Below are 24,409 nucleotides of genomic sequence, written 5' to 3' on the forward strand. Positions count from 1 at the left end.
AGCTATGATCTATCTTAGGCTTGATCACAATCTGATTACACCCTTGCTAAACTCTAGACATACACGTGTTGCGCGCAGATTTACTGTATTGCATTAAACTTGATTTCTCACCAACACGCAAGTGTTTGACGTTTATTTTAACACATGTTCAGATTTGCAGTAGCTGTTTTGGAGCTTGTGGACACGTAGGAAGTTTTCTTTCATTTTGGACCTAGATTAAAATGTATCAAGACAAGTATATGTTGATCGAATACTTTGCTTTATTATATAATGATTTTTTGTTGATTTATGTTATCTTGTGTTGCGCTGCGCGCGCGCGATAAATGTGTATTAATAAATATTGACACCCAATAGTGTCACGGGTAATGAAACAATATGTGGCGCCCCGATGTATAATCCGCCTTTGGTCGGGGTGTGACAGATTGGTATCAGAGCTCGTTGACTTTAGGATAGGTGGTTAGACGTAACGACCTAGAAAACTTAAGTCCCCTCTCGCGCATGAGAGAAATCTCATGTTTGCGCGCTTATTGTTAATTACTCGTTATTTATAAATATGCTCGCGCCTGCGCAGTATATGATTTTATGTTTTATTCCGCGATCTTTCGATTTTTATTTATGTTCGTTTGTTGGAGTTGAAAATCCGAGAAGTCATGGTGATACATGAATAGTTGACTTTCAATTCCCATTTACTTTATATTTTTAAGTTGAAGATTGAAAAGTCATGGTGATACATGAATTGTCAATCTCCAATGCTTATTTACTTGTATATTTTATATTGAGGATTGAAAAGTCATGGTGATACATGAATCGTCAATCTCCAATACCCGTTTGCTCGTATATTTTTTTTAAATTGAGAATTCGGAAGGTCATGGTGATACATGAATTGTCGATTCTCGATTCGAATTTGTTACCTTTATTAAGTCTGCATATAAAGTCATTTACTTTACCTTAACTTTTGTTAGCAACTAACTTCGCGAAACAAGCTTTAACAAGGTTATACTTTGCGCTAAAACGGTTTCTCATAACATGATATTAACTAAAACTAGAACTTTTATAGAATGCCTCCACTATCAGCTCGTTATCAGAGGAGAGAAGCCGCGCGCAGACGTAGGCAGCAACGTTCCCAGGAAATGGCCGCCGCGATAGCCCAAGCCTTAAACCAAAACAATATCAACCACTCTGGTTACAATATTAAATCCTTTAATGCGGGTAACCCTCCGAAATTCAAAGGACTTGAAGGAGCCACCATAATGCTCCAGTGGCTCGAGAAAATTGAAAACACTTTTCTCCATACCCATTGCCCTCCAAACCAACGAACCTTATACGCCTCAAGTGTCCTGGAATCTAGAGCGCTTACTTGGTGGAACGGAGTAGCTCATGCGCGTGGCGCAGAGGTTGCTTCTAGCATGCTCTGGGAGGAATTCAAGGAACTTCTGACGCGAGAATTCTGCCCTCCCAACGAAGTCAAGCGCCTTGAGGAGGAATTCTGGAACTTGAAGCAGTACAGTGGCGAAGCGCGCGAGTACGCGACGCGCTTCCACGAACTAAGTTTGCTTGTCCCTCACCTTGTTACCCCTTCCCGCCGAGCCATCGAAAAATTTCTTGGGGGTCTTCCCATGGAAATTCAAGATTCTGTATGGGCGAGAAACCCAGTAACCCTCTCTGACGCCATCGAGTTGGCCGCTGTGCTCAGCGACAACCATGTCAGAACAGGAACCCTGTTCCTGCGGGGAACTGAAAAGACCAAACCCACCAAGACTGACCCAGAACCAACAGAAACCAAGCCAGAACCCTCAAACCATAAACGAAGGCGCAAAACCAATCATCAAGCTTACGCGCTTACTAACCCACTCGTTGTCCAGCAACCCCTTTACCAACCTCCAGTATACGCGCCTAACCATCTGTCTACCTACCCAACTCCCCCTGTAGTCCATAACTATGCCTTAACTAATCCTGCACTCCCTACCCCGCCAACTAAGAAACCCTACACAGGAAATCAGCCCTTCTGCCCAACCTGTAAATTTCATCACCCAACTCAAGCCTCGTGTAGGCAATGTAACCAATGTGGCCGCGCTGGTCACTCTGCTGAGTACTGTAGAGTCCCTCCCGCCAACCCAATGGTGCAAACACCACCAACCTACCCGCAGAACCCACAACCAACATACCAGAATCCCCAACCAAGATCGTGCTTTAACTGCGGTGATCCCAGTCATTTCCGGAACGCATGCCCGAGGCTACAAGTACAGATTACGCAAGCGAATCCGGTGAACCAAATTTCGAACCAAGTGACGCGCTGACAAACTTTTAATATAACCGCGCACCAAGCGCAAGCGATTAATGACGTAGTTAATGGTACATTTTTTTTTACGGGCATTATGCATCTATACTTTTTGTTACTGGTGCCGATAAAAGTTTTATTTCTCGCGCGTTTGAGCAGAAGCTCGCGCGACCGCGCATTAACTTAAGGAAAACTTCTGTTGAATTGGCTAATGGCGAAACTATTTTAATAAACTTTATAATCATGGATTGCACGCTTAACCTTAATGAAAACGATTTTTTTTTTTTTTTTTCGACCTTATCCCCGTACCTTTTCTTTGCGCATCCTACTTCGAGATAAATTTCGGGACGAAATTTCTTAAAGTAGGGGAGACTGTAACATCTGCCCGAATCCGACCCGACCCAGATACCCGTTTTCTGATCCGATTCTTTTTATGATTTAAAAATTAATTATAATCTTTATAAATCTAACCTTTAATAAATCTTTATGTATATATATATTTTTAAAATGTTTCTTCCGCCTCTCCTTCCTCTTCTTCTCTTTTCTTTCCGCCGTCCCGCCTTCTTTTCTCTTGTCGCCATCCCCCCCCCCCCCTTTGTTTAACCCTTGAGCCTTGAACCCCTTTTTCTCTTAACTCCTTGATTGTCCTTTGGCTCTTCCCGCCTAAGGATGTCTGCGCAGCTCCACGCGCTAAACTCCTTACAAGGAAGCCTGCGTGAAGATTGACTGTTCCTGCGCTACGCGCTAGGAACTATAGTTCTTCCCGCGGCGCGCTAAGAATGATACTTCTCCGCGCGACGCGCTAAGAATTGTAGATCCTCCCGCGACACGCTGTAAATTTGTAGTTCTTCTCGCAGCGCGCTAAGAATTGTAATTCTTCCCGCGACGCGCTAAGGATTTATGTTCTTCCCGCGACGCGCTAAGGATTTCAGTTCGTTCCGCGACGCGCTAAGGATTTGTGGTTCTTCCCGCAGCACGCTAAGGTTTGTCTGTGTCAGCCTTCTGTGTGTGCCTTCGCGCTCGCGCACTCAGCTTTCTCGCGCTAAGTCTTGTGTCTTTTATCTTGATTTATCCAGCCGTTTACCTTTGGTGATATCTTATCTTTTGGGCTGTTGACCTAACTTGCTTTGTGTCTGAAAAGTTACTTTCGGCGCAGCATGCGCGTCAATCCTATTGGTTGACAGAAAAAGGTGACTGACAATATCTTTTGAGATCTTCTTTTCCTTATCTTGAACAGTGTTTGCCTGACATATCCCATGTGCTGTGAACAGTAACCTGACAGCTTTTTCCCCTTTTCCTGCTGCCATATCTTTTGCTTAGATTTGGTGAGATATTTTCCCCTTTTTCCGGGATTATGTTCCCTAGGGTTTGCCTATTTATACCCAGCCATTTTCTTTAACATTTCACACGCAGACACTTAATCTCTTCTCCTTCTCCCTGCTGAAGATCCTCGCAGCACAGCCGTCAACATAACTCCAGCTCTCCTTGCCTCTGTTTTTCTTTCTCTTCTTTTCTGCCCAGATCTCGGTTAGTAAATGTTTATAATTTGTTTAAGTAAATCGATGCATATTACCTATGGTTAGTTATAATCAAGACACTAAAACCAATCGTTAAACCGATAATCTTATTTATAGGTTAACTTTGCTTGTTTGGTTCTTGCTTTATTTATCTTCATCGCACCGTTTATCATGTGAGTTATCTCGTACCTAATCCCTTTTTATTTTTAATGTTTTGGGATGTTCATGTGTTCATACAAACTTAGAGTCTTAAACTGTTTATGAACTTTAGTCGCGCAGTATCCCATGTGTTGAGGACGTTTACTTGGCTGTTTATTTGTATGTGTGTATCATTAACCGCTTTGTTCGGCCTATTCCGAAGTTTTCATGGATCCATTGGATGAACACGGGAGACCTATCGTTTACGGTTTTTCTTTGTTTACACTTGCACAGTATGTTTTCTCGTTTTTGTGCTCAATTGGGAGCACGGATTGAACTATGAGCTATGATCTATCTTAGGCTTGATCACAATCTGATTACACCCTTGCTAAACTCTAGACATACACGTGTTGCGCGCAGATTTACTGTATTGCATTAAACTTGATTTCTCACCAACACGCAAGTGTTTGACGTTTATTTTAACACATGTTCAGATTTGCAGTAGCTGTTTTGGAGCTTGTGGACACGTAGGAAGTTTTCTTTCATTTTGGACCTAGATTAAAATGTATCAAGACAAGTATATGTTGATCGAATACTTTGCTTTATTATATAATGATTTTTTGTTGATTTATGTTATCTTGTGTTGCGCTGCGCGCGCGCGATAAATGTGTATTAATAAATATTGACACCCAATAGTGTCACGGGTAATGAAACAATATGTGGCGCCCCGATGTATAATCCGCCTTTGGTCGGGGTGTGACAAAACTTCTCTCCCAAACTTTGGACGATTTTACTATAAGGGGCACTCGCCAAAACATTTTGGGCTTTAGGGGTGGTGTCCTTATTAGCGAACCCGCCAAGATCAAGATTGGGAATGGAATTGTGTAAACAATCCAACGCACACCCAAAATCGAAATCCATTTCATCAACATCACAATCTCGCAAAAAATATGGTTTTGTAACTTCCAAGATTGTGCTCTCGAGAAAACAAAAGCGTATATAGAAACATCCTCAGCTGAATATAAACATATGCCCCCAAAATGGATAGGGAGAGAGGCTAGTCGCCATTAAAAACGGCCCAAGCATACCACAATATCCTCGATCGCCTCTCTGAGACATTTGTTAAAAAATAGATACGGCATCCTTAACAAATACAGGCAGGCATGTTCGGAGACCAAATAACAACTTAGCTACCCCCATATAATAGCAAAGTAAGAGAAGCTCACATTGAGGATCACACAGACGAGTAATACATCTCATTAAGTCTACTGCTCTTGAATATCTGGTAACGGCTAAGATACCGATAAAACCAGTGTCCCGACTAACCGCACCCCCAAGGAGTTTAACACCCAACTCCGGCATTCCAATCCCGTTAGAAAATAAACCTTCTTTTTCCTTTACCTCGTTGCACGACGGCCAAAAGGCTTAAGTCTTTTTTTACATTAAACTCAAGCCCCAAACAAATTAATCGGTTATTATCATTATTAATAATAGTGTATTGTAAGCTACTAAGCAATCAGTTGTGCCCCGCATATTCCATCGTAGGTTGAGGTGTGCTAAATTGGTATCAGAGTCGAATACTATACGATAGGCCATTAGACGTGATGACCTGGTAGCATTCTTAAGGGCCCATACGTGCTTATGTGTTTGCCCTAATTGTTTATATTTTATTGTTCGTAGCATGCTTAATTAATTATTTTATTTTGTATAATTGTTTCACACACACACATAATTGTGAGATTATGCCTCACCATCAAAATTATTTTTAAACCCTAGTTGTTATTTATTTTTGGAAATTACTTAAGAATTCCTACATTTTCGATTTTTACTCTCATCCCCTCGAGGTTGATTTGCGTGACGAGTATGTAGTAACTGGAAGAGGGATGCACTTGCGATCTGAACCCTTGACATCAAGGCTTGTGAGCCGTAGGAAATTCAATGCATATAAATCTTAATCAAACGTGAGCTTCGGTTGCTTTCATCGAGGTATTCGGTGAGGGTGGTGAAATCTATTAGGCTAAAGCATACCACACCAAACGTTACACGAATCTGTCACACCCCGACCAAAGCGGCGGGTTGTAACATATTGATCGGACAGTAACTCGAAAGACACTAATTAAAGCGGAAATAAATATTTAATTCATTAACATTAAAACAAGTACATAATTACACTAACCAAATCAAATATAACATACATTTGTATTTTTTTACTAAATATCCTAAGGCCAAACTAGCTATCTTCGATATTGATAACACCACATACTTGAACTTGTAGCATGTATAAAATAGAGTTTGTCAACACGAATATTGGCGAGAATACATAAGTTTATGTTTATATTATAGATAGATAAAATCACAATTCATATGTAAATGATGAGCACTACAAATCTTATGAATATGCAAACAATTAAATAGATGTGGACTTATTCCTATTGATACAAAATCAACGTATTAGGGTAAACGTATAATCATACTATGTGAGAATAGATGAGGATGAAGCCAAACCACCAAACAATAAAATAAACACTTAAGCACATAGAGCATAGTCATAGACTCATAGAGCATGCAATAATGACACAAACATAAATTGAATTGTGTTTGAAAAGACATGAAACATGAGTAAATGTGAATAAGGTATACATGTTACCCCCAAAATATATAAAAGATAAAAAAGGGTATGTAAATAAATTCATCTTGAATATGGTGGGTTTGAAAGATTAAGATCTTGATTAAGCGTGTGAATGTCCTAACGTGTAAGCCCTAAATTAAAGTAATAAGGATACTTTTAGTTTGTGTATGAAGAATAATTAACTAAGGTTTATAATGTTATGATGATTTGATAACTTGTACTTGAAAAAGAAAAAGAAAAATGAAAACAGAATTGGACAGCTTGTTGTCCCAAAATAGATAATTTATAAAAGAAATATGAAATAATTCTCAAAAATTATAGAAACTCCATTCAACTAAATCAAAGTGTTATGAACAACTTTCATTTAGAAAGTTTGGTCAGATTCGGACCAAAGATTGGCTAAAACAACCATTATCTTAAAAGGATGCAGATCTGCACACTGATTTTTAAAATAACGATTGTGAAACCATATGAAAGAAAAAAAATACAAGTAAATAGTCGTTAGAACCGTAACTTACTAAAGTTAATGATAGGCTTTGGCCTTTCATCGTTCTATTTTTCTATAACCAAGTTATTGCTCAACCTTTGTCAAACAATTCTGCTGTCAAATCTGAAACATTGTAAATACCAATGTTTTTAATGCTTTGTAATGGATTTTGATAAAGAAAAATTATTCCTATTGAGAATAGATGAGGGTAAACGTATAATCATACTATGTGAGAATAGATGAGGATGAAGCCAAACCACCAAACAATAAAATAAACACTTAAGCACATAGAGCATAGTCATAGACTCATAGAGCATGCAATAATGACACAAACATAAATTGAATTGTGTTTGAAAAGACATGAAACATGAGTAAATGTGAATAAGGTATACATGTTACCCCCAAAATATATAAAAGATAAAAAAGGGTATGTAAATAAATTCATCTTGAATATGGTGGGTTTGAAAGATTAAGATCTTGATTAAGCGTGTGAATGTCCTAACGTGTAAGCCCTAAATTAAAGTAATAAGGATACTTTTAGTTTGTGTATGAAGAATAATTAACTAAGGTTTATAATGTTATGATGATTTGATAACTTGTACTTGAAAAAGAAAAAGAAAAATGAAAACAGAATTGGACAGCTTGTTGTCCCAAAATAGATAATTTATAAAAGAAATATGAAATAATTCTCAAAAATTATAGAAACTCCATTCAACTAAATCAAAGTGTTATGAACAACTTTCATTTAGAAAGTTTGGTCAGATTCGGACCAAAGATTGGCTAAAACAACCATTATCTTAAAAGGATGCAGATCTGCACACTGATTTTTAAAATAACGATTGTGAAACCATATGAAAGAAAAAAAATACAAGTAAATAGTCGTTAGAACCGTAACTTACTAAAGTTAATGATAGGCTTTGGCCTTTCATCGTTCTATTTTTCTATAACCAAGTTATTGCTCAACCTTTGTCAAACAATTCTGCTGTCAAATCTGAAACATTGTAAATACCAATGTTTTTAATGCTTTGTAATGGATTTTGATAAAGAAAAATTATGAACACTTGTGGTAAATACAATATGTTTGGTCATGTATAATCAAAATCCTTATGGTTCATAAATTAAAATAAATTAAACAAAACAAAAACTTCAAAAATGTAAGAACTTGTTAAGGTGTGATTACTGAAGATCATCTTCCCACCTTTAGTTCTATGTCTCCTCCACAACACACACACCATGGTGTATAGATTATGTGGGGATCCTTGACATTATTATATGATGGTTTTAGAACCATTATAAACAAAAAGAAAATTAAGAGAGAACGAAAAACAAACACATAAAACATTATTTGGATGAATGTTTTAGGGAGAGAAGAAGAGATGAATGAGCAAAGAAAATAAGATGAAAATGGAGGGTATTTATAGTTGTGATTAGACTGGGGTTAAATAGACAAGTCTTCGAGAGAAAGTTATGTTTGGAATATGCTAGAAAGATGTCTTTATAATTAATAAAAGATGTCAAGTAAAATACTTAGGATAAAAATTAATTTAAGATGACCATAGTTATTTATGTTACATGTTGAAATATTTATTTAGACATACCCGGTTCAATGTGCCAAATTAACGATTACATATGTAAACAATTAAATGAATATAGATTCAAGTATTTGCACATATGAAAATAATGTTAATAACTTGAAATGATTAATTATGATTCGGTAATGATGATGATGATGATGATAATGAATGAGAAACTTATTAAATTTGATCATGTGATTACACAAATAACAAGTTTTTGTAGAGAGTTTAGAAATTGACAGTTTTAACCTGTAGACTTTGATTAAAGTATAAAATATGTAAAATAAGGATAACGATCAAGTTAAGAAATTAAAAGAAGATCCAAAAATATAAACGGGTCTAATTTTCGGGTTTGAAAAATCAACGAATGTTACTCTACGAGCCTCAAGGCTTCAACGTAATCATTTTTTTTATGGTTACCTTCCTCATTTATGATCAAATTCACAATAATTCGTGGTTGAACTCGGTTTCCTCATGATTTTATTTGAATGAGTGGTTAGAGTATGAAAACCCATGGGCTATCATATTGACAAGTGATAAAGATAAAAATAGTAGGTTTTTATTAGAATATATATACTATTCATTTAGATTTTACGAACGTAGAATATTCAATTTTTGAACGTAAACAACCCACAAGTCACCTGAAATGATGTTTAAAGAAGCGCGGGAAGGTTGAAACAATGTACTCCTCCAATGATGATGATGATGATGATGATGAACAACGGCGGCAACACATCCTCCAGACCTTAGAAGGCGGATCCATCTGCTTAGTCTGCCTGTCCAATCTCATCTCAAACCCTAACTCTCCTCACCTATCATCCGCATTTCCTCGTAACCGCCATTTCCTCCTTCGATGACCAGCCTCTCGCCAAACAGACGATTGATTTGGTCTCCGAACTGTGCGGCTATGGTGAGTGTTCGGTTTATGGAGAGTTTGTTGCTAGGGTTTCGGATCGCTTGTGTTCGGGTTCCTTGTCCTGGAGCAGGCGTCAGGTTTATATGGTAATCCATTTCGTATTTGATTCAGATATACATATTGGAATATTTGAATGTATTTAGAATATTGAGCTTTGTCAGTTTGCGTTATCGAGTGTAATAATCTGATATTTTGTATCTCTGAGCTCGTATTTCTGTGTCTGATTGGTGATACATGTTTTAGTGTTTTGAGTGCATTGTTGAATTTGAACTATGTCAATATGCGTTATCGTGTGGAATAATCTGATAGTTCATATATCTCAGCTCGTTTCTGTTTCTTAGTTTAGTTTATATCTTTGGCTGTTTCAGAAACAAAAATGACGATCTATCTTAGTCATAGTTATACTTAAAAGTGATTAATGTAGCTTACAAACTTCCTGCCTGTGCAGATTTTAAACTTATGTGATTTAAAACAGGTTTGAATATTGTAAATATTATCTATTTTTAGATTTCAGCCACTGTATTGTAGTTTATAATGAAAAAATGGTGGTAATTCTTTTTGCGATTTTGTATTCTCCATGTCTGATCCGTGATACATGTTGTCGGATTTGAAGTATTTGAATGTATTGTATGGAATAATCTGATAGTTCAGACCTCTCATATTATATTTGAAGTATTTGAATGTATTGTATTTTTTTTTACTCAAGTAGTTTTTTGTGTGGAATAATATGAATGCATTGTAGAATTTGAACTATGTCAATTTGTGTTTTGCGTGGAATAATCTAATAGCTAGTATCTTTTATTTTTTTAATTTTGACTGTTTCAGAAACAAAAGTGATTATCTGACTTAGTCATAGTTGATACTTAAATCGGTGCCACCACTCATTCATGATTCAGCCACTGTAATGTAGCTTACAGACTTTCTGCCTGTACAGATTGTAAACTTATGTAATTTAAGATCACCAAAGTAGTGATTTAAATTTTAAACCAATAGAGTATTCTGTCATCTTGTCTAGTTGAGTTGTTGGTTAATTTTCAGCTAACATTTTATGCAATTAGCTACACTGCTTAGGTGTTCTATTGGATTCTCAGAAGAATGATCCCTACACGTATATCAAAGATAAGGATGCACTTTATCTAAACCTTATAACAGGTCTCCAGTTGCCAAGGTAACAGTTGGGTTGAATGCATTTATTATGTATAATTGTATCTTTTAATATTTCAGTGTGCTTGATTTTTGCTACCTATTTTTCTTTGTTAAATGCAGTGAAGAGATCCAAGGCGAGATTCTATTTGTTATTTACAAAATATGTGTTATTCATCATGCGTGGTTAGGTAATTTCAGTGGTGATGTCTTATGTGGCCATTCTTCAAAGATCTTACATTTGTCATTAGAAGCCCTTTTGAAGACCCAACGTGATGATGTTCGCATGAACTGTATAGGTTTGTCCATACTCCATGCTTCTTTGAAACTGTATTATTATTATTATTATTATTAGTATTATTATTATTATTATTATTATATTGTTTTATATGATTATATCCCATCAAATAACATGCTTCTATTGCTTCTGCAAAGCACTATTGTCTGTGCTTGCACGCGGAGGAGTCTTTGAGAATGCATTTGAAGACAATGATGAAGGAGACAATTTTATGGAAACAAATGAGTATATACCAGAAAAGACTCCTTTGAATCTCTTGTTTGCTGAAACCATAAAAGCACCTCTGCTTTCTTCAGATTCTGAAGTTCAAACTGCCACATTGGATTTAATTGTCCTGTATTTGTCTTGTGGAGGTGTTTCAGAAAAAGAGGTCCAAGTTCTTGTTGAGGAGAATATTGCTGACTATGTTTTTGAAATCTTACGATTGTCGGGTAGGCTCAACACTGTTCAATCTACTCTAGTTTGCTATATTATATCATTTGTGTTTTTTCTATCACTTGGGTTTCTTTTTAAAGATTTTTCACTTTTGCATATTTGATTAGCTGATGCAAAATGTATACTGTTGTTTACAGGGTGCACAAAAGATTCTCTTGTCAATTCATCTCTACAGGTTCTTGATCTCTTATCAGTGGCAGAAGTAGCTTTCAAACAAAGGCTTGCTATCGGGTTCACAACTCTGATTTCTGTTTTACATTATGTTGCTGAAGTTCCTTTTCATCCTGCTCAACTACAATCACTAAAACTTCTATCAGAATGTGTTTCAAACTGTCCTGGAATCATTTCAACTTCCAACATTGAAGAAATAAGCCTTGTACTAAAAGCAATGCTCAAGAAACATATCGATGGGGATGCCAACATGCTTCCAGAAACATTCACTTTAGTTTGCTCAACTCTTGTAGCTCTCATGAAATCCCCGTCTTCTCATGAAACTCTTATCATTGCCAAATCACTAGAAGATATATCAGAGTACACTATTACAATTTGTTTGAGCTATTCTGGGGAACATTCATCCCAAATGTTACACTCCCTATACCTACTCAAAGAGGCATACGAATACAGTTTTGAAGTTAGACACTTAAGTTCGAACGATAACGGATTGCGTGACTGTATATTAGACCTATGTAAAACTAAACTATTGCGTTGGGTTTCCACGAATGTTAACGAGATCGATGAGGATATTGCATTGGGTGTGCTTGAGTTATATCACTCCATACTGGATTATACTGATTTTCAACCCAAGGAATTTGTAGATGTTCTGGTTTCATCCTCTTGGTTCAGTTTTTCATTTGGGTGTTTAGGCCTTTTTCCTACTGAGAAGATGAGATGCAGAGTTTATTATTTGTTGGGTTCCATCTTGGACGTGATTCTTGGAGTTGACTCTGGTCAACCCATTAGAGATGTTGCTTTGCATCTTCCATCTGATCCAGTTGATTTGTTGTTTTTGCTTGGGCAGAAGGGATCCCATAATCAGGAAGTCTTTTGTTGTCAATCTGCAGTTCTGCTGATTTTATATACCCGCTCCTTGTATGATGACAGGTATCAAAGTCCTCATGTTGACTCTTGACTTTTTTGACCCCGTTTGTTTGATATAATCACCAAGGTGGCAATTTCGACCCATTTATTCATTAATGGGTCTAGGCCTATAAATGAGCAGCACGTTCAGGGAACCGTTTGACAGGAAGTTTGTTTACTTAATAAACAAACGAACTCAAACAACATATTTTATTCATCATAGTTAAACGATCGAACATGAACACATGTCTTGTTTGTTCATTTATGTTTGTGAACGTTCATTTATGTTTGTTTAAGTTCGTTCGTTTATGTTTGTTTAAGTTTATTCATCCATGCATCCATTCAAATTTTTTAGATTCAATACAATCTGGTCTAGTTTTAAGAATTTGAAGATTACAGTTTATCTACTTTTACTAGATTTTTAGGCCCAACAGATTGATGTTCTCATTTAAAATTTTAATTGATATTCACACAATTGTATTCATTCAGTTAGCTTAAGTTATATTCATTTACGTTTGTGAATCGTTTGCTATACTGTTAACGAACGATCATAAACGTTCACGTTAATTTTTTTAATGAACGAACACGAGCAAAGAAACTTTCATTTAATTGTTCGTGCTCGATTGTTTGTTCGGTTAAAGTTAAACGAACATGAAAATGTGTAGTTCAGTTCGTTTACGAGCCTAAACAGGTTGATCTGGGTTTTGCTTAATCTCTAGCGGGTAAAACAATTTAAAGTGAAAAGAAAAAAAAGAAGGCAAATGGGAAGCAATTCATACGAGGTAAAGGTTGTGTTAAGTGAACTTTTTAATGCATAAAATCTTCTAAATAATTCTATTAAAGTAATTTTAATCGTATTTTATTGCACTAGTTATTATAAAAAAAAACAAAAGAAAAACTGGATGAAAGGTGTTTCGGGTCAACCCAACCTGTTTTGGCCCGTACAAAGTTTACCCACTTTGACCTGTCATCACATAGTTAATTATGGTGTTTAATTGCTCTATATTCTTACCCAAGGCTTGCAGATGATAGGATGGTATTAGCATCATTGGAGCAATATATTTTACTTAATAACTCTGAAATTTTAAGTGGGATTGTCAAACCGCTGATAACGGAAGTAGTCGTAAATCTATATGACCTTTATAGGAGCCTGGCCAAAATAACATACCAAATACCATATAGTCAAGATGCTGAAAATACCCTTTTCCATCTTGTAACAGAAAAACGAATTGAAATCCTATCAACAAGAACTCACAATACATCACTAAAATGGTTGTTTCAACAAGAGAGAATTTGTGAATATTTATCTAGTCAAGTTTTAAGGTGGTGTAGAAGATGTATCATCTATGGAAACCAGATTGTTGCGTTTAATGATACCGAAACCGTAAAGTTTAAAGAAATTGCTGAGTTGGTAGCATCTGGAGACAGCTATGCAGCAAAACTAGTAGCATGTTTATTGAGAGAGCTTCTAGAAGAAAATGGACACGAAGATGACATCATTTTGCTATTAAATATGATTGCATCAGCCATTACCTTATTTCCGGCTGCTTCAGGGCAGTTATGCTTAAATGGAATATCTCTTGCAATCCGGAATGTTTATCATCATTATTCTTCTTCTGGAGAGATATTCAATGCCACGTGTCAACTAGTTTTTACAGTACTGCAGTCAGTTAACTCAGAATCACTTTCAGATGATGAAGACTGGCTTGCAGTTGTGACAGAGGTAATTTAGCACCTTTACAATATTAAGCACTTTTTATGCATTTTTTTTAAGTTTATAAGCTTTTTATTTTATTATGTAGTTGATGCACTACCTGATATCTACAATAACTGAAACTGGATGCACTCAAGAAGCTCTCCTGGTGATGGGAATTCTTTGCTTAATCTTGCATCACTCTCTTCACCAGAACCTTCTAGAAGCTTCCAAGGCCATACTTTTGAACACTCAGTTGATCGCGTTAGTTACCAAAACGATCCATGATGCTTGTTTAAAAGGACCCGCATTATATGATCATGACGAGGCAACACAAACCGGAGAATGCCTGATCTTCTGTCTTATGCTAAACTACTTCTGTCTCAGAAGGTTAGCTTAAAAACCTTTAACCTTAACTTCCTACTACAGAACAAATTACTAGGATTTTTTATTTTTAATTTTTATTTTTTAAATCTAACACACTTGTATTCTAGTGTACATGTTGTTCTACCAAGGACTGAAGATGCACAAAGCTTACTTAACCATGAAAACCGAAACCAGCAGTCATCATTCTATATCAGCATTCACTGCCATGACTTGTGCAGGCTGCTTCATTTCGGGTCAAATCCGGTCAAACTTATATCTTCATACTGCTTGCTTGAACTATTTCAGAGAATAACAGAACAAAAAAGTAAAGAGCCCGATAAAGTCAAAGTCAAACATCATATACCATCCATTATCTCCATCCTACAAGGCTTAATCTTGCACAGTGATATCAGGGTGGCTACAAATTGCGCCCGCTGTATATCAATGGCGGTTGACTGGGAACAAGAAGTTAAAACAGACATCTGGTATCGGTTGATAACCGAAGAACTGGTAATGAATTTGGCTGTTTCGGGTCGGGTATCAAAATCCATCATGATTCGTAACAAGCCAGCGGTTGATATAGCAGTTATAATGCTTAAACGACTGGAAGCTCCTGCATGGGTATCTGACGTGTTTGATGATTCCTGTGTTTCTGGTATCATTCAAAACCTTTCAGCGGGTAATATAACGCGTGAAATGGTGATATTATTTCGGGAGCTTATTCGTTCAGGGTGTCTTAACAACTCTAAATATATTGCTTGCTTAAATCAGCTTTTTCAGGTAAAGAACACGGGTGTACTAGTTGGAATCTTTGACGGGTTAATAGTGATGAATTGTTATTTTATGTGTTGCAGGCGTGCAGAAAACGTGTTTACTCGGAGGGTGTTAAAGATGATGAGATAGAGGAGAAGAAGGTGGTTGTTTATCCTGATGAGTTGGGGAAAGTTTATGAGGTAATTATAAACTTAATTGCACCTGAATTGTCTCTAAATGAGGGACTATTGGAAGAAATAGAAGTTTTCTGTGAAACTCTGATGGAATTAGAATAATAAAAAAAGAATATAATAGGTTAAATTTGAATATATTTAGTAGTTTTTGTTATAAAATTTAAAAGAAGGTGAAACTAAGAAGAATGTACAAAGTTTACTGTTATTTTGAGGTTTATACAGTCCGGTTCATAATTTTTGGTTTAAAAAGGCCGGGGTTGATGATTCGAGTTCACAATTTGGAATTTACATTTAGTATTATCTTTCATTTTTTAAGCATGTGGTTATACATGTGTATAATACAAATTATAGATTTCGAATGTAAAAAGCCGCTTCTAACCACACTAGAGGTGCACAAACCAGCTTCAAACCCTAAGCCGGTTCGGTATGGTTAACAAAAGTCAAAGCTGGTTTATGATCGGTTTGGGTTCGGTTGGAAACCGGTTTTTGGCCAATTTATGATTGGTTTTTGACTAGTTGACTGGTTTTCGGTTCACTAACCGGTTTGAAACCGGTTTTGGTAGAGAGAATTACAAACTAGTTTTCACATAATCAGTTTCAAACCAGTTTAGTTTTAGTTAGATTTTCAGCTCGGTTTGGTAAACCGGTTTGTAGTTAGTGCCACTACACTAACTGGTTACAATTGTCTTCTAAATAAATGCTAAACATTATATGTTAATTTTTTTAAAAGTTACTCATTTGATTATTAAAAAAATAGCTTAAATGGCGGGATTAACCAACGAATTTTATCAAATGGAAAAAATTTTAACTTAATACTAAAACATTAGGAGTTTCTTCTCTTCATTGATGGAGAGGTCGACTATAGCAATAGATGTAATCTTTTGCCACGGATTTCCTTCCAAATTTATTGTTAGTTTATAAGGGAAGTAATGGTTATTTGTTCATTTACTAACTATTATTATTTAATTACTAGCTTTTGAACCCGTTTATTACACGGAATTTGTAAAATAATAAAGATAAAATGTTCCATTATCTGAATTTATTAACAAAATTATAGATAAAAAGAAGATAAAATATATAGTACCAACAATAAAAGTCTAGAATCTCAAATTTACAAATTCGACTTTTTTATATACAAAATTTGCAAAAATCGTTTTGACCAATTACCCGTGGATAAATATGATAATGAGATGAGAGATTAAAGAATCAGAAGAGAAATTATATCCCATTTCTCAAAATTGTTTTGTCTAGGGGTGCGCACAAAACCGAAAAAACCGAACCAAAACCAATAAAACCAAAAAAACCGAACCGAAAAAACCAAACCGAAATAGAAACCGGTGGTTCGGTTTTAAACTTTAGTAAAAACCGAAATATTGGTTTTGGTTCGGTTTTATATTTTGTTAAGAACCGAAAAAACCGAACTGAATCGAAATAACCATAACATCTTAAACATAATCATTAAAACAAAATCTATCGATGAATATTTGTTTAGTTTTTACATATTGTTAATACAAATATATTTGGTTTGAAAGTATGATTAAAAAATTATTAATAGGTACTTTTGGTTTTGATTTTGAATTTTAATTTCAAATATAGGGGTGTTTGGGATTGCTTCTTAAAAGTGCTTATGGCTTTTTGGAGAGGCAAAATATCCAAAATGCCCCTCCAAAAGCACCTAAAAGCTCTCGGCAAAATATCCAAAATGCCCCTCCAAAAGCACCTAAAAGCTCTCCAAATTGGAGAGCTTTTAGGTGCTTTTGGAGGGGCATTTTGGATATTTTGCCTCTCCAAAAAGTCATAAGCACTTTTAAGAAGCAATCCCAAACATGCTCTATGTCTTTTATTATCTTTTAATATCTTAGGTCCAAATATTCAATTTTCTATTAATCATTAGTTTAAAGAAAAAAAATGGCATGCTCGATTTCAATATCTTGGGTCAAGTGTTTTTTGCCCAAAAAGTTTTGACTCGACTAGCAAAACCGAAAAAACCGCATTCAAAACCAAACCGAACCCAAAAACCGAAAACCAAAAACCGAAAAAACCGAAACTGAATGGTTTTAAAAATCATAAAACCGAAAGTTTGGTTTTTGGTCGGTTTTAGTCAAAAACCGCATCGAACCGTACCACGCACACCCTAACCCATGGATAGTTAGGATAAATAAGATGAAAAATTAGAGAATTAGAAATTAAATTATAACCCATTTGGCAAAATTATTTTGACCCATGATCAATGGATAGTTAGGATGAATGAGATGAAAGATTAGAGAATTAGAAAGAAAATTATAACTCATTTGCTAATATGGTTTTGCTCAATAACCCATGGATAGGTAGGATGAATGAGAAGAGAGATTAGACCAACAATGAATGTGGGATTGACACACCATCTTTATTATTTTCTTTTGTTAGTATAGTTAGATACTCGATTTATTACATTTTTATTATAAAAATACTAATATTGGTTTAAATATAAGAAATAAAAAAGGAGTACAAATTTTAAATTAATAGAGTTTTAAAAAAGGACAAAAATACAAATCTTGTATTTTAAAAATAGTCAATTTATGAATCAGGTACTTTTCATTTTCTCTTATTTAAATGGCAAACTACCTCACTTTTAATTCTTTTAATAATGGTTATTCAAAAACTCAGTTAAGGGCTTAAGGCAAAAACATGTGCAATGCACACGAGAGTATAAATGTAATTTTAACTCTATTAAATAAACACATATTTTTTTTGTTAATTATGTATTAAAATAAAAAAAATGTGACCCGCACATCATCATCTTCATCTCCTTCATTTTCAAATTCTAAATTGGACCTCTTAAAATTTGTAGATTTTATAAATTTTGTTATGTAAAAATAAAAGATATTTTAGTTAATAGGTGAAAATTAACTTTATACCCTCGTGTATCTGGCACGTGCCTGGATTTAACTAAATTTTTGAATAGTCGTTTGTTTAAAGGACTAAAAGCGAGTTATTGTGTCATTTAAATGACAAAAAGTGAAAGTAAATGTTTTAAAAGACTTAATCCATAAATTGGTTATATTTAAAGGACAAATTTGTATTTCAGTCTTTAAAAAAAGGTTTTAGTGTTATATTTATAGAATAAAGAGTAGATTGCTATTTTTACTGGTATATGTTTCATAACCTTGCACTTTTAAATGGAACTTGTGGCCGTAATATACCCTAGAGGGTGTTCCTCTCTTTCATTTGTGCCCCTTAATTTCTGTTACTTAGCATTTAGAAACATAACCTTGGCAATCTCCATTACAATAATATACAATGGTTGGTTATTAACGAACCAACTACAAAGAGTCCCATACGTCGCGAAAAGGAGATGTTACAATTGACAGGATCATTACTCGTTGTAACGACTCTTGAAAATATTCCCGGAACAATCAAGAATCAAAACATCAAACACGTACGACGACAACCAATATAAGAAAATAAAATTTTTTGTTTTTATTTTCTTGCGCCATGCGGCGGATCATTAGAGGACCTATCGCGATGCGCGATGACCAATAATTATCCGGATATTCTGGCAGCTGTAACGCTACGTGACAAACATGTTTTTAGCCCATCGTCATACACGAACTGTAGCTTAAGTAATCGTGACACGTTGCATGCCACGTGGCATAGCTAGGGCTGACTCAGCAAACCTAAAATTGCCTTCGAGCTATGCGATGCGTATCCCTTGCGATACGCGACTAACAAGAAAGTCAGCTATTAAAGAGGAGTGATCAAGGCTTAGTTTCGTTATCCATTTACTTTCGCTCTCTCTTTTGTTTTCTATTATACAATAGTGTTGGTATAATTCCACTAATCATCACAACGATATCCTATCCAATCCATCAAGGTTTTGATACACAAATCCAAATCTCTGCATGAACAATGTGAGACTTTTTGCTATCGTGTAAAGTTTTCAATCTCGTGATTATCGTTAAAGCTTTTCGGTTTATACTAATACCTACTACATTATATAAATTAGGTGCTTAATTCCAAGAAGCTTGTAAATTGTAAACTTGTAAGATGAGACATTCGAGTTTTTGTACAAGCTCACATTTTTGTGTGACACACAACTTTCCAACATTGTCATTGAGATTTTTAAAACATGTATAACTCATGACAGAGTATAATAGTCTAATTGTTTTTAAAATGTTTTCGAACAATTTTGATTACATTACAGTGATTAAGTTGTTGTGACTTACATCATGGTTAATACTGGTATATCGGATTTTGTCTACAATACTTATGATATCGTTACTTATTGGACAAAGAGTCACCCAATAAGTAATATGACCACATTCACATATATGGTCAAGTGAAAAATGCCTTACGGTAATTTGTCAGAAAGCAACTGTAAAAACATCTTAATGTTGTATTATAAAAATGTGTCATTTACAAATGAATGTACTCACCGGTGTTTCCTGCTAATCAATTTTTTTAAACATTTTAAGGTGACTTGCTATGAAAGAAATAGAAATAGTGCTATGTGGCACTCCAACTTAAATAAGTGGCTTGTCATCAGAATAAAAAGGACATAGTCTTTTGTAAATTAGGATTTATCTCTATAAAACTTTTGTTTGTAAAAATATGGGTTTTATTCCTATAAGAAATCTGGTTTTTTGAACACTGGTGATTTTTCCTAACTGCGGTCTTGTTGAATCTGTTCGTTGCTAAATATTTTAATAAACACCGGTACCACTTCTCGCGTTTGCGGCCCATGCTTGGATAAGGGGTTGGGGCTATGACAGGAAGTGGTATCAGAGCCACTAATTTAAACAAAATAAGTATTTTGATAATACTTAATCTTGAACATAAAAGTTAGGAAATAAATGTATTAACTTATGTGTTAATTATACGAATAAGATTCTAACCACACATGTATATAAATATATGATTATTTTTGTGGAGTTCGTTGTTTTTATTATTTTTGATTAACTATATGAGTGAGTTGGTGGAAGCCTTTCAGAATATATATGTTTTAAACACGGATATGGCAATACAAACAAGTGATAATCAGTGTTGAGATGGAGGAGACACAGATGAACTAATGGTATTCCAAGATAAAGCCTCAACAAAACCGAAACGAAAGAAAATGAGAAATCTACAATGGAAGGGTGGAAATAGAGGAAATATGGGAAAGGGAACCGTTACCACACAACCGTCACAACCACAAGAAACTGCACCAATACCCTTATTGGAGAGAAAGGGTAGATGCCTAATAGAATGTGAAATCTTCCAACCCATAATGAATGAGATTAATGCGGAAACATCTATAAACCCTCCCATGCCAACCTATAATTCGGTGATCGGAAATCAGGCAACTACTATTCTCCTTGATGAACTGATCAACCAAGCTCAGGTAGAGGAATGGTTGACCAACCACTTGCTATTCCCAAACATGATGATTAACTCCTATGTATCATTCCAAGCCGATACATCCAATTACCCGAACATGACGCCAATAAGCATGACAAAACTACGCCAATATGGAGCAAAGATGGTAGAGACGAGAAACCGAATTAGGGACATTGGGTTTGCCTTACTTGGAAGTACGACGACCGGTAGCCGTACATCTAAATGAACAACTAACATATTATATATTATATGTTCATTATCGTATTTTATTTTAATAAAAAAATCCCTAGTAGTCCATATTGAATGTAGAATATAAAGATATATAAAAAGAGTGTGAGTCGTAGTGATCGACAATTTTGATACATTCGGTGTTTGTGTGTTACTAGTATTTTTTCTACTTTATTAATTATCTGCGATATTAATATTCTTTTCTTGTTTGCAATTCAGATGTCGAATGAAGTCCATCCTAACCAAAACAATCATGAAAATTCCAATAAGGAAAATTCTCTGAATATGAACGTTATTGAAAACATGATAGCTCAAAGAATTAGAATTGCTGATGCAGCCCCCTTAATCGCTGAAGCAATTAGGCAACCATTAACAATAGGTAGGGATAAGACCGAAAGTCGTAGGGATAAGACTGAAAGTAATAAACGAAAACTGTCACAATGTGAATGGAAAAATAGTAATACTAACAAAACTCCATAACCTAAATAGCTGAAGACAAAAACTTACGGTTATACTTACAAGGATTTCTTGGCATGTAAGCTAACTGAATTTACTGGTAGTGAAGGAGCCATTTCAGCACTGTGCTGGATGGAAAATATGGAAGCTGTTCTACTAATAAGTAAGTGTTCCGAAGAAGACAAGGTGTTGTATGCTTATAATCTCTCCAGCAATGAAGCATTAGAATGGTGGAACACAATCCTTCTGGTAAAGGGAAGTGACATAGTCTATACTATAACCTTGAGTGAATTTAAACAAATAACAGAAAGAAAATTATGCCCCCCTGAAAGGGAAAAGATTGCTACAATGTTCATGAACCACAAAATGGTGGGTGTGAATTGTCGTGAATATATGACACAATTCTTCGAATATGAAAGAATTGTGCTAGCTTTGGCTTCGCCAGAATCAATACTACTTTCTTGCTATATTTGGGGATTAGGTAGCGAGATCCGAGATCTAGTAAAGGCAGCTAGACTTCAATCTATTGAGGAAACAATTGAGCTAGCCAATACCATGACGGGAGGATTAATTCGAACACCAGAAGAGAATAAAAAGAAGGAACTAGCCCAAAAAATTTCCCAACAACTTAATTCGGATAATAGGAAGAAAGGAGCATTCCAATCTTAAGCTCAACCTTTCTGTTAAACCTTCAAAAAGAAGCATTCAGGGAAATGTGTTTTTAAGAAAACGCGGTATTGTAATTATTGCAAGATACCTTGTTATACAGAAGAAGAGTGTAGAAAGAAAGAAACCTGTGTTTGCTACAACTGCGAATTCGAAGAACCTGGCCACATTCGTCAAGAATAAGCCCGAAGCTTACAAATGTGCCTGACATCAAAGTAAAGAATACATAAGGACCCAAGAAGAATGCACGTAGGGGTGTGCAGCAAACCGAAAAAACCGATCCGAAACCAAATCAACCGAAAAATCCAAACAAAAAAAACCGAATTGTAAACAAAAACCGACAGTTTGGTTTTATGTTTTTTTTGTAAAAACTGCACTAACGGTTCAGTTTTGGTTTTGCATGTAATAAAAACTGAAAAAACCGAACCGAAATTCCTAAATTTTTGTTTTTTTATATTTTATATTAAAAAATTTATAAGAATTTAATAAATATGTAACTCCAATATTTTTGATCAAATGTATAATAATATATTATTTTACAATTAACAAAATTATTTATACCTAAATTCATTATTTTTTGCCAACTTTTTTTCGGTCTAAAATTTTCAAGCTCAAATGACAAAAACCGAAAAAGCTGACACCAAAAGCCGAAACCAAACGGTTTCAAAAACTCTAAAAACCGAAGTTTTAGTGTTCGGTTTGGTTTTAGCCAAAAACAACACCGAACTGCTCCACGCACACTCCTAAATGCATGAGCTTTTGTGCGTACTGCACAAGAAGCAGCTATTATTCTGGAGGTAATTACAGGTACGTTTCTTATCCGTGACGTTTATGCTAAATTATTATTTGATTCCGGTGCAAATCAAAGTTTCATAAATACAATTTTTTTGCCAAGCCCCCATTCACCCGTTAACCGAACTAATGAAGTCTACACGATAGAAAAAGCCGACAGAAATTCCACTCATATTCATGAAATACTTCAAGAAGAAAAGATAGATTTATTAGGCCATAAATTTAAAATGAACTTAGTTTCCAATGAATCTGGCTGGATTCGATGTCATATTAGGAGTGGAATAATTAATAGCCAATCATGCTCGAATTCTATGTATCAAAAATTCTGTTGAGATTCGTACGCCAACAGGAGAGATAATCTCAATCCTAGGAGATAAGCCTTTTAGACCAACAAAGTTTATATATGTGATGGAAGAACAAATTATTCAAGGTATAAAGGCGTGGTGTATATGAATTATGCAATCATTAACACTAAAGGAAAAGAACTAAATGAAATTCTAGCAGTATTAGAATACTCTCACGTATTTCCAAAGGATTTATCTGGACATCCACCTGCTTGTGAAGTGGAATTTAGAATTCATTTGATACCCGGTATAACACCAATTGCTAAAGCACCCTATCGATTAACACTAACAGAGATGTTAAAACTAAAGAAGCAATTATAATAATTGCTAGAAAAAAGATTCATATTACATAGAAGAGAAACCATTGTAGATCATCATGCGAGTACATGGGGATGAAGAATTAAAGATTGCCAGTGACAATGTGTAAAAAGACCTAGATCTAAAGATTTCAGGCGATGATGTGAGAAAGATGTAGCAACAAAGAAATTTCTTATGAGAAATAAGGACTTGATTCTTGAACATATTTTGCAAGTATAAACGATGGAGGCGACGGGGGAGGAAACGTTGTCTGAGTTTGTGGAGTGTAGTGAATTCGCGGTGAGATATGTTGTAGGCATAAATAAAAGGGTTACAAGGGTTAGAGCATTCCCAATGGATTCTCCATCTCCATCTTTAAAATTTAACCAAAAACCATAATTTTCTAAATTTATACATCATCTTTTAAAAACCTCTCCCAACCCATTCTCCATTTCTATCTTTATATTCTTTATCTTTCTTCCATTTATATCTTAACTACTAACTATTTTGTCTTATTATTTTCATTTTAAACTCGTATTATCACCCGTGCGTTGCAACGAGACACGTCAAATGCATTACATGTATTACCAATAAAACACTACTACCAACAAAATCCAAATTACAATCCGACGCTTTATCAATAAAATAAGAATCGCCTACTATGAAGAAAATGTAACCTAATTACAATATGACTCCTTACAATCAACATGAAAGATAATCACAATCCAAGGATAGATAAAATAAGAAAATGTAACCTAATCCGGTGCTGT

The 24,409-nt window shown here is 35.1% G+C and overlaps 1 pseudogene across 1 annotated transcript; it reads left to right on the top strand.

Moving 5' to 3' along the window:
• Positions 1–9,303: 9,303 nt before the first annotated feature.
• Positions 9,304–16,006, top strand: LOC143575647 (protein PUTATIVE RECOMBINATION INITIATION DEFECT 1-like; annotated as a pseudogene). Its single transcript, XR_013142806.1, has 9 exons — positions 9,304–9,625; positions 10,598–10,707; positions 10,806–10,981; positions 11,118–11,411; positions 11,553–12,516; positions 13,510–14,215; positions 14,295–14,575; positions 14,680–15,331; positions 15,406–16,006. The product of XR_013142806.1 is annotated as a protein PUTATIVE RECOMBINATION INITIATION DEFECT 1-like (transcript).
• Positions 16,007–24,409: the final 8,403 nt, after the last annotated feature.

This window comes from Bidens hawaiensis, unplaced genomic scaffold (assembly GCF_021521415.1).
Source record: "Bidens hawaiensis isolate Kalapana, Puna unplaced genomic scaffold, B.hawaiensis_p1.1 tig00027567_1, whole genome shotgun sequence".
NCBI lineage: Eukaryota > Viridiplantae > Streptophyta > Magnoliopsida > Asterales > Asteraceae > Bidens > Bidens hawaiensis.